Source organism: Lampetra fluviatilis, chromosome 2 (genome assembly GCF_964198595.1).
Source record: "Lampetra fluviatilis chromosome 2, kcLamFluv1.1, whole genome shotgun sequence".
Taxonomy (NCBI): domain Eukaryota; kingdom Metazoa; phylum Chordata; class Hyperoartia; order Petromyzontiformes; family Petromyzontidae; genus Lampetra; species Lampetra fluviatilis.
In genome coordinates, this window is record NC_136276.1 from 12,127,327 (window position 1) to 12,138,788 (window position 11,462).

General features: G+C 41.0%; 1 long non-coding RNA gene across 1 annotated transcript; it reads left to right on the forward strand.

Moving 5' to 3' along the window:
- Positions 1-8,873: 8,873 nt before the first annotated feature.
- LOC144937806 (uncharacterized) lies at positions 8,874-9,606 on the forward strand. The gene is made up of 3 exons (XR_013637779.1): positions 8,874-8,926; positions 9,361-9,429; positions 9,556-9,606. It is a non-coding gene; the product is annotated as an uncharacterized LOC144937806 (long non-coding RNA).
- The last annotated feature ends 1,856 nt before the right edge of the window (positions 9,607-11,462 follow it).

Below are 11,462 nucleotides of genomic sequence, written 5' to 3' on the forward strand. Positions count from 1 at the left end.
CACCAAATATCCCACCAGGTGCCTCAACACCAAATATCCCACCAGGTGCCTCAACACCAAATATCCCACCAGGTGCCTCGACACCAATTATCCCACCAGGTGCCTCCACACCAAATATCCCACCAGGTGCCTCAACACCAAATATCCCACCAGGCGTCTCAACACCAAATATCCCACCAGGTGCCTCCACACCAAATATCCCACCAGGCGTCTCGACACCAAATATCCCACCAGGTGCCTCAACACCAAATATCCCACCAGATGCCTCCACACCAAATATCCCACCAGGCGTCTCGACACCAAATATCCCACCAGGTGCCTCGACACCAAATATCCCACCAGGTGCCTCAACACCAAATATCCCACCAGATGCCTCCACACCAAATATCCCACCAGGCGTCTCGACACCAAATATCCCACCAGGCGCCTCAACACCAAATATCCCACCAGGTGCCTCCACACCAAATATCCCACCAGGTGCCTCGACACCAAATATCCCACCAGGCGCCTCGACACCAAATATCCCACCAGGTGCCTCAACACCAAATATCCCACCAGGTGCCTCGACACCAAATATCCCACCAGGCGCCACCACAACAACTATTCCACCAGGCGCCACCACAACAACTATTCCACCAGGCGCCACCACAACAACTATCCCACCAGGCGCTTCCACAACAACTAAACCACAAGGTATGTACAAGACAACAGCTCCTAGATCAACTATAGTGCATCATCCATGACAGCATTGCCTACAAGCAAATCAACAGCTGCATCTACCACAACAAAGACAACATCTGCACATGTATCTGCACCAACCACTGCTGGCAAATCACTTATGGCATCCTGGATCACCAACAACTAATCCACCAGTCACCTCCACAACATATTTTAACACAATCTCCATATATATAAGGCAAAGTTGTGAATGTGTGTCTGTTCAAAATGTTTAGCGTACTTCCCGACATGCAACAAACTTGAAATTTGCCATGTGGGTACTTTCCAGACTGTACACCATGCAAAAATTATAAAAATACACTTTTGGTTTTTTTTGGGGGGGGGGAGCTCTATAATGCATATATTTTTTGCACGGCAAGTGAGCTGTGACGTCAAATCTGTCACGTGGCCCGCGCACGTGGAAGCGTAACGCATTGTAGTGTAGTGGTTAGCGCGCTGCGCTACGAACCCGGCAACCCGAGTTCGATTCCCGCTCACGGCCACCACCGGTGACGATTATTTAAACCGGTCCTTGGGCCTCCCCTAGGTCGACTCAGCCTCAAACGAGTAACTGCTGTGGTGTGTGAATATCGCCACTGGAGAGACAAAGGTGGCCGCGCGTGGTGGATCCAAATCCCGGGGGTAGTACAGCTAGTACTGTATAAACTTCAAAGGGAAATATCGTTTTTCACGGACAATAGTGCATACATAAAAAGTATAGAACTCTTGTTATCCACGGTGATGTAGGAGATTAATATCGTGGATCCTATTATGCGCAAGCATTATCTACAAATTTCACTGCACTTGTCCACGGGAAAAAAATTGTATATAATAGCGGATAGTTGCATTAGTTTGCAACTCAACTCCTATGGTCTGCAAAAAGAGAATGCTGATAAGAAACGGTTCCACAAAGCATAATGACAACCTTTTTCGATAATCACGTTTACAGTAATAGGAAAAATATGATGGCTGGTAATAGTTTTCATGGACCCAATGGCTCCTGCAGATAATAGGGGTTGTGGGACTATGGACACACATGCAGTTGCATACACACATTGCAATGCATTTACTGAACAGTGTAATGTAAAGTACGTGCATACAAATAAAACTACTTTTTTTGTTTCATATCGAAGTTCATCCATGCGATGTCCAGCCTCCACCATGCCCTTCATTGGCCAAGTGCATTAGGAACAACGATTCGTTCCGATGCGAATGCCCGATAGGATATTACGACGACGAAACTTCCAAGGCATGCGTTGTCGGTAAGATTTTGTTGTCAATGCTTCATCAATATGACATCGCCAACACATCATTGCCTTCCCATTACAGTATTCTTTATTTAAGCGACGTTAATGTCTCTCTGTTCAAATGTGCAACTTCGTTGGTAGCCATCACACAGTGGTGGAAATTCCACATTCCTTTGGCAAGGGCCAGCCTCTGCAATTGGCAACCACTAATGATTTCCAACACCTTTACTCTTGTAAATGATCCCAGATGCATGATGGGTTAGTTCGACACCTGGCGAGGATTTGAATTCACAACCTTCCCATTGCAGTACAGTATTTCGAATGTGGTTTTATTTTCGGAATTCTGTTTTAATTGTACTTCCATGTCCTAACATTGTGTTCACCACACAACACAGCAAAGACATATGGTTCGAGTTTACACATTTCGACACCATTCTCTGATAAAATGGAGGACCCAACTTCAGAAGAATTCAGAGGCATTTCCATACCCATTCTAAAGATGGTAAGTAACGCAGGCCTTATGTCTTCTCATTGCGTTTTTTCTTTCAAATTACTTATTGTAAAGAAAATGAATTTTATTTCCATGAGACTTGTATGCAAACTGAAATACATTAGTTACTTAAATAGCACGTCAAAAACTATGGTAATATCGTGTATGCAGAGAGGTGTACATGTTTTGCACACAGGCTTCTTGTGTACATCGGCTCAAAAAAGTCGCCTTATCCCGAAGCTGCTAAATAAAAAATGCCACAATCTCGGTGGTGTTTTGTTGTTGTTAACTGGTAGCCAGTGCAGAATATGCAACAACAACAACAAATGGTGGCGTCATCTTGGCATGCAAAGCAAGCTCTCTTGCGTTTTTTTGCAGTAATGTACACTGCAGGCTGCAATTTATCTTTCCTGACAATTGTGTTAACAACACAGATAGACAATATCAGCTTCCTAAATGATTAGTGATGTGGGTGTGTTGTGCTGCACATTCGTTAAATGAATCCTGTAAAATGCAGCATTACAATTGATAGTTTATACAAAAATTAAGCCAGCTTTTGACGAGTCAGAGCAATTGCAATGTTCATTTTAAAGTGAATAACTAGAAAATAACCTGAAGTGACAACATACAGTACTAATCTTGTAAATTTTATTTTAAAATGTCGAGGTTTTTAAATCGATACTGTACATATTTCTACTACAGCTCAGTTCAATTTTTGGAGGTCTTCCAGATTATAAAGGATCTGCAGTCATCAAACTAAGGTGAGTGATCACTCTGTACCAGTCACACTACAAAGACAAAGATCCCCCGTGCAGCCTTAAACTGTTGGGGGGGGGGGGGCAAGTGCTGTTAGCGAGCAGCACCTATGAAGGCCACCCTGGCACTTTGGCAAACGAAGGGCCGTGGGTGGCCAACACCACGCCCGGCCGCCTTTGTCTACCCCAGTGGCGATGTTTACTACACACCGCACCAGACACTCATTCGATGCCGATTCGACCCAGGGGAGGGCCTAGGACCTGTTCGAATAATCGCTATCACTGGCGTTGGCCGTGAGCAGGAATCGAACTCGGGTCTCTGCCGGGTTCATAGCGCAGCAGCGCGCTAACCGCTGCACCACCGCTCCCCAAAAAACAACCACGCACAGCACCTGCGCGCAATCTTCACGAGCAAAATCAGTTGTTTTAAGTTCTCTAAACTAACACTGTCGTCTCTAAACGTGTTCTCCACAGAAGTGGCAGCGTCTTTGCAGAGGTTGTGAACATGTTTGATACAGAGTCTAACGTAACAGAAGAGTTTGTTTCATCAGAAGTCAACGAAACGATTACGTTATGTACAGGACAAGACAGTAGTACAGTATGTGGAAATTTGCCCATTTTGTCAGCAAGTAAGTGACCGATTGCTTATCCTCTATAAGACTTATTTTTAAAGTACAGTACACATGCCATATAATAATAAGAAAATATTAAATGTGAAGGAGTGTATAATATGTTTGATTGGCCTTAATAATGTTTGATATGATCACAACCTGAATACTGTTCAGTCACACAACCAGTTGTCCGTGACACAATTATCCGTGAATTCTTTTTTATCGCAGTTGGCAAAACCCGGTTCTCTCTTCCAAACATCCGGGGAGCGTGGCCATCCAAATATCCAGGGTCCAGACCACAGATGAATGGACTTGTTGTCAAATTCTTACAAACTATATTATTTGCCCGTCCAAGGACGGGTGCATATTGCAGTAAATCTGAAATATTCAATAGAAAAAGTGTTGAGCTCATGATTATTAATGAAGGGGGGGGAGTTGCCCAATGTGGAGTGCCGTCACCCGCTAATGGTTATTGGGGAGGGGTGCGGCATGTTATTGGGGAGGGGTGCGGCATGTGCAGTGACGTCACCCCCTCATGGTTATTGGGGAGAGGTGCGGCATGTTGAGTGACGTCACCTGCTCATGATTATTAATGAGGGGAGGGGTGCAGCATGTGGAGGGCGCGACCTTCTTGTGCGTTAGTGTAAATTTCCACGCAGGCATGAATATTAATGAAGGGGGGGGGGCTCTTTTGCAGTGACGTCACGCACGGATGTAGCACTGTGCTGCGTAGATCTATTTTTTTACCGTCATTTTCTGTAAAGAAACGTCATATTGAAGCTACTTTGTGTAATACATTCTTGAATTCAGCTCGACCTTCCCTGCGTTAGTGTAAAAATCCACCCACTCATGAATATTAATGAGGGGGTAGGCCTCCTGTGGAGTGATGTCACGCGCGGGATGGACAGACTTTTCTGGATGATTATTATAGTAGGTAATTCCCTGGGTTTATCTGCCCCTGGGACCAGCTCCTGATACCACCAAATCAAGTATGGGGTGCAAATGCCAATGCAGCGCTTTCTGTGCTACGTTGTTGAGATGCTTGTCCTTCAGGCTCTCCAAATACTGATGGCAAGCAGAGCTCCTTTTCCCATACTTATGTTGCACACTCGAAATGAAGAACGTGGGCAGGTGCTCCAAATCGAGGGCAAGCACATTTATTGTGGTTAATAGCAATCTTGTGAAGAATAGCACCGTCACTTTGTAAAATGCCACAGCACGTGTGTCATGAACAGCATTTCTTCCGAGTCGCCATTAACCATGTGACTGGTGTCCAAGTCCCGTTAACCAATAACAGTTTGCTCTTAAACCCAATTCTACTACTGATAAACCATCTTTGTCTGACAATCACATTTGCACATCACTATTCGAATATTCCGTTAATCCTAAGCTGTATGTCTATTTATACCATCCACTTATATCGGTATCTTACACTCATTATATGTACTGTATGTGTACAGTATACGTACTGTATATCACAATTGTAAAGCTTACTACTTTACATGTGTTCTATTCTCAATAGCATTACAAGTAGTCATACTCTGGGTACATGGGCATGGTTATAGACTAAACAGTATTAGAGTTAAAGAAATTACAATGACAGTAGGTAATTACAGTGCGTCATCCTGACAATGCACAGTGCTAAAACGCCTCTAATTGCATATATCACAAACGAACAATTTAAAGCCAAGCTTAAAGTCTAGAACAAGTCTAGAACTAGTCTAGAACATTTATATAACGATCAAAAACAACCTTTGGGTCCTTTACCTGTAAAATGCAACAGCACGTGTGTCACAAACAGCATTTCTCCCGAGTCGCCATTAACCATCTGACTGGTGTCCAAGTGCGGTTATTCAATAACCCTGCCAGCCACCTACAGGGCCAACTCAGTCATCACATGCTGCTGTACACAAATGCATTGATGCACTGCACCGCACATCAGGACTTTCACGGAACCACACTTTACTCCCTTGCTGCACAAGGACATAATTAAAAGAGTGATCCATTCCTAATGTGCCACACTTATCCATTGGAAGAAATGTGTACAATTGCAGCAGCAGCATCCTCATGACTACAGAACACTAAAATTGTACTGCACTGCATTTCTTACGTGAAAAAGAACAACCACTCGAAAGACATGAATTAAAAACACCGTCACTATAACTGAAGTGCAACTTTTTTTTATATATATATGTAAATATTACTACGTGTTATTGCACTTTCAAAATATCAGATCCACAACAAATATTTGCCATGTGTAATTACTTGTATGTCGTTATACAGGTGCAATGCCCACGTGTGCACTTGGTGCGTGCGACTCAAACACATCTAAGTGCGTGGAGAAAGATGGTTTTATGAAGTGCAATTGCCTCCCTGGGTTTATACAACAAGAAGGATATGAACGTTTATGCTCAGGTACAGCAACGCCTATTGCGGCTCGCATTACAGTACATTTTTAATCAAGAAATTGCTATTTTTTTACCTTGTTATGAAACCTGAAAAAACACGTGTTTTTTATCTTCACAGTTTGCCCCATTGACTTCAAGGAGGAAAAAGGAAAATGTGTCGAGTAAGAGTTGGGGAGTTGGGACCCTCTAATCTCTTTTTCTTCAATGAGAAGCTTTACTGTGCTACAGAACTCATCTTGCTCGTCTTGATATGGCGTACACACATGGTGGATCCTATTATCCATAGGGTTATCCAGAAATGGACTTCACTCGTCAGTATGGAAAAGTCAGATAATCACGGATAACTGGAATAATTTTCTACAGGAATCCACTTATCCATGGACATTTTGGAAATATTTAATACGCTGTAAATAACGGTAGATAACATGACGATTAGAGGCCTGGGAATTGGAGTTTTCAGGGAGCCTACAGCTTTCATGCATAATAGGAGTCGTGGGTAATAGGGTTGTGGATAATAGGCGTTATATGTATATATATCAAGGTTAATTGAAGTTCTATAATTGTATAATATATTCTATAGGACTGTAATATTATTGTATAAAAATACAATACATATATTTCTGTACAAAGTACAGTATTTAAAATGTAATAATTGTTTCATAGCAATGGCACTACTCAGTCTGGATTCAAGGTATTTTTTCTTCATTAAAAATATCAACGCAAAGTGTGCATTGGCAGGTGCTCATTAGTGTCTATTCCTTGGAAACTGACAGATTGGAGAATATTCTCTTTTCGTTATAACGAAAGCCACTCTCCCCAAATTAGACCAAATTTAACTTCTCACAAAGTGATACTGATTTTATTGACCCCAAAGGGATGATGAATCGAGAGCAAGCCCAGCCTAGATTGTAATCCCCAGCCTTACAATTGAGTTACAATCATGAACCAGATTTCAATGCAACGCACTACAATGTAGAGTGTTGTACCGATGCAATTATGTCATTCCACGGTAACACAACCATGTACACAATATTTACGTGAAAACTCACGAATGACAGATGGACACACGAACACTGATAAAAGGCATACAGGGAGTGCACCCTAAAGGTGCATTTCCCAGCTGAGAAATGTGTTGTGCAACCAAATCGCTATGGAAATCTGACAAATTAATTACCTACGTATATGTGAACACTGCGACATCGTGTCTGTTCGCGTTTAGTCCACTTAAGAAATTCAGTTGCATGCAGCCACGTTGCACAGTTGTGGATGACCAGTTAGCAATGTTAAGTTGTAAATGTAACAAGTTGTTTTCGCCATCGTGAATTGCATTGCTTAATATTGTGTCTACTCTGCAGGTGTCCGAGTCCGGCCTCTGGATACAACTGCATGATCTGCCCAGACGGCTACAAAAATGAAAATGGAACATGCAGGACGTAAGCCCTTTACTACGAGTTTAATTAATTTAATGGACATCATACATTACATTGTTATATTCTTATCGATCTAGTATGAATACAATAATAATTTACTGTAGTTTTTTATCCAGTATTGTAGCAATGGATCAAGAAAGTGTTTTCTATAAATGCAAGCAAATTAGAGTGTTATTATGTACATGAGCTGTGTTAAATTATCATCATCTGATACGTTAGTTTCCAATACAGTCGTGTTAGCAGAAATAAGTGGTACAGTACAATGCTCATTTTCCACTTTCACAATCATAAGTTTAAACGTAGCTATCGCTTTCCCAACTTGGTTTGTGGGTAACCAACAGCCAACGAATGGTGTGATAGTTATGAACGGGGTGTAACTGTATACTTGTTAAAGTGAAATAATTCTGCTTCAACGTCCCCGTCATTATTTCACCGTAAAGAGAGCTGCCAACTAAAATATGCTTACTCTGTGTCACAGGTGTTCCTTTGGCTACAATGGGAAAAATTGCCAGGATGGTGAGCAACACACACCTAAAACAACACACACGCATCTAAAACCATGTGATAAGCGTAGGAGTTTTACGTATTCGGAGAACCCACCAAGTTGTTCTGGTAAATATTATAAATAAAACAAGTTTAAATGTGATATTTGGGATGTCCAGAAGAGCACTGATTAAATGGTAAAAGCACATCCCTGGCAACATATTTTGTATTAATCTGTTGTATGTTGGAGTATGTCATTTGACATAGCTATGAACTCGTTTTTAACAGTAGTGTTGGATGATAAGAAGCGTTTGCTAAAGTGAACACAAAAACCTAAGTGTTTCATTTTACCTCAGTTACGGAATACATAACATTGTCGTCTGAAGAATGTTTTTATTATTATGACCAAAGAAGTCACTAATTAAATAAATAGCTTCCATTGCAGCATAGAAAACATCACACAGGATGCTAGGCTGCATTGTTTTCATTTTCCTTAGTTAAAAGCCTTAAGTTAAAGAGAAACATGGCAACCCTAGATATGCCCCTGAAATTTCTGCCTATATTACCTGCGACAGGGCACCTGGAAGCCTTGATGTTACGCTGAACAAAGAGGGTAAAGCACAGTGAGTGCTTTGTGTTTTGATGATATTGGCGTGCCCTAACTTGATAACTGGTATCGCATCGTCCACCTGTGTAGGCTCTCTCTTGGCACTGGTGATCGTGGCTGTTTGCTGTGGGGTACTGATACTCGCCTTGGGAATCACATTAATCGTGACGTATATCAGGTGAGACTTGGCTGTGTGTTTTCAATTAATTTTGTGTGCTCTAATTTCTACGATATAACTAACTGCTCGAATACTGTAAAAAAAATGTAAATGGTGAAGCCCTGCAATTGTTTGAACTTGCCAATACTGACAGATCGGTCTCTACTAGAGGGATCACTTGAGACAGATATCCCTCTAGAGAATACTTTGGCCTACTCTTCGATGGCGGCCAGATGTTTTGGAAAAGATGGGAGTACCGACACTTTGCTCCACCACATGTGAACTTCGAATCGACTAAGTGTGGTGTACCATTTATACTGCTGAAATACTATGAATGTCCACAAATGTATAAAATGTTTACTACAGCGCCCATGAAAATGTGAATTATTGTACTTGCATGCCTTTGAAAGCTACCTTCAATTAAAAGTGAGTATCTTATTTGTTTTCTTGTGTAGGAAAAGGAAAGGAAAGGGATACAGCGATGATGGAAACGATGCCACACCAACACTTGGATATTCACATATGTAAGTTTTCCACATAAATTATCATTAAGGTCCAAACATATATTCTTAATATCTACAGATCTGTGTAAATCACAGGTTGAAATGCCTGTTTCAAGTGCAGCCTCTTAATCGTGCCCTCATTTGCAGGAAATTTAATGCAATGGAAAGCAGTGAAGAGAAAGTCAAGTCCAAGTCAAAATTGTGGTATTCAAATGTCTTCAGTCCCACGAATCATTATAGAAAATATACGTTTAATATGCCATACCTACATTTTCACTATATTAAAGTTGGATTTTCCTTCCATAATAAGGACAGCTTCTTAATTGTATTCTTGTGCGCAGGAAAAAGAAAGAAAAGGTTGCAGATATGGACGGCAATCCACCTTCAGCTCTGTATGACTTTTACACGGCGATCCCAAGAGTTTCTGCTAAAGTAGCGAGCGAGTCCTTCAATCATGCTCAGGTAATATAGCTTCCCTTGTCAATAGTTTGATCACCTTTTCAATAACCTGTATCTGTGGTGTTTGCCTGTTGAGATTACCAAAATCTATCATAATTGTAAAACATTGTTATAAAGGGCAACAGGTAAAGGTGCCACCCTGCAATTACGGTAAGGCCTCGGCATCCGCGAGGTTTAGGTTATTAAAAATCTGCACGAAAGTATAATTTGCGAATGTATACACTATATTTATTTTGGAGAAAAGGAGGTTAAGTTCCTGTTTTTGACTGAACATACGGGAAAAAATTTAAATGTTTCATAACATTATTCCTGTACTGTACACGTAAATAACATTCATATACTCAATTAAATTGTAAAATAATACAAATAGTTAATAACACAAATAAAACACAACACATCAAAAATTCTGCCTTCAATTTGGAAGTAAAATTTTACCTTGGATGATCATTATTATGGGGATTTATGATCATACTACTTTGGCAGTCATCGGTGCACTTTCCGCCACACTTTCCCTAATTGCCTCTTCGTTTTTCTTTATACATCTGACTGTTGACTTGTTTATCATGTAATAGCGGCCAACAGTAGACGCACTATCACCACGAGCAAGTCTCTCCAACAACTCTACTTTTTGAGCTAAACTCATCACTCTGTTCTGCCTTTTACTCTTGCTCTCACTTCCTCCACTCACTTGATGCTTCGACCCCCCAAAAAATACCACAAATAAGGCAAATATGGTACAAAATAATACAAAAGGCAACGGCACTTGAAGAGTAAAAGTTTCAGTATGTGGATGGCGGCACACAGCCACAATCCATTACTGGTACTGCGCAAGTATTGCACCCCTCCCCATGATCCAATGTTGCCGAATCGCGAATAGTTGAAGGAAAATTCCGAAAGTTAAATCATATGTACTGCTGGGTGGATAGAAGCGGGGGAAATTTAACAAACGTTATCATTTTTTATTTAAAGCCTTCGTGACTGCAGGGATTCATATTCTTGGTTTTTTCAGTAAAATCACCTGATGATGATTGCTTGTGTTGCAGTCGAAACGTCGTGAGAATTTTATTGTTTGAATATGAAACTTTATCATTGTTCAACTGCCACACTGGGAGATTGCACTGGAGACCTCTCTGGATTAGCGAGTTCAGTGTGCTAGCTTTTATACCACAGCAACACACTTAACTGATATTAAATGTGATTTCCATGTTATTCTTGATCATGGCGGTCACCTGCAAAAAAATTATATTTGCCTAACTTAATTAACAATAACACTCTGACCTGCCTCACAGGCATCTGTAAAAGACTATCTTTATATTAGGGTATTTGTGAAATATGTTTGGTGTTGCAGAAATTAATTCAGATACCATATTTCAACGTATAAAGTAAATTATGTTTCTTTTGCAGAATTCATCTCGGAATGCAACTGAAGACGATGACTCTGACAACAAAAGAAATTTTACTGGACACACAAATGTGGCTGCTAAAAATGATCATGACACCTACTATTAGCCTAAGGTGCTGTGTAATCTGTAGTTTCCATGGCTCTCAATTATTACATGAAAGTTACGAGTAAAAGGACCTCCATCTAAGTACAG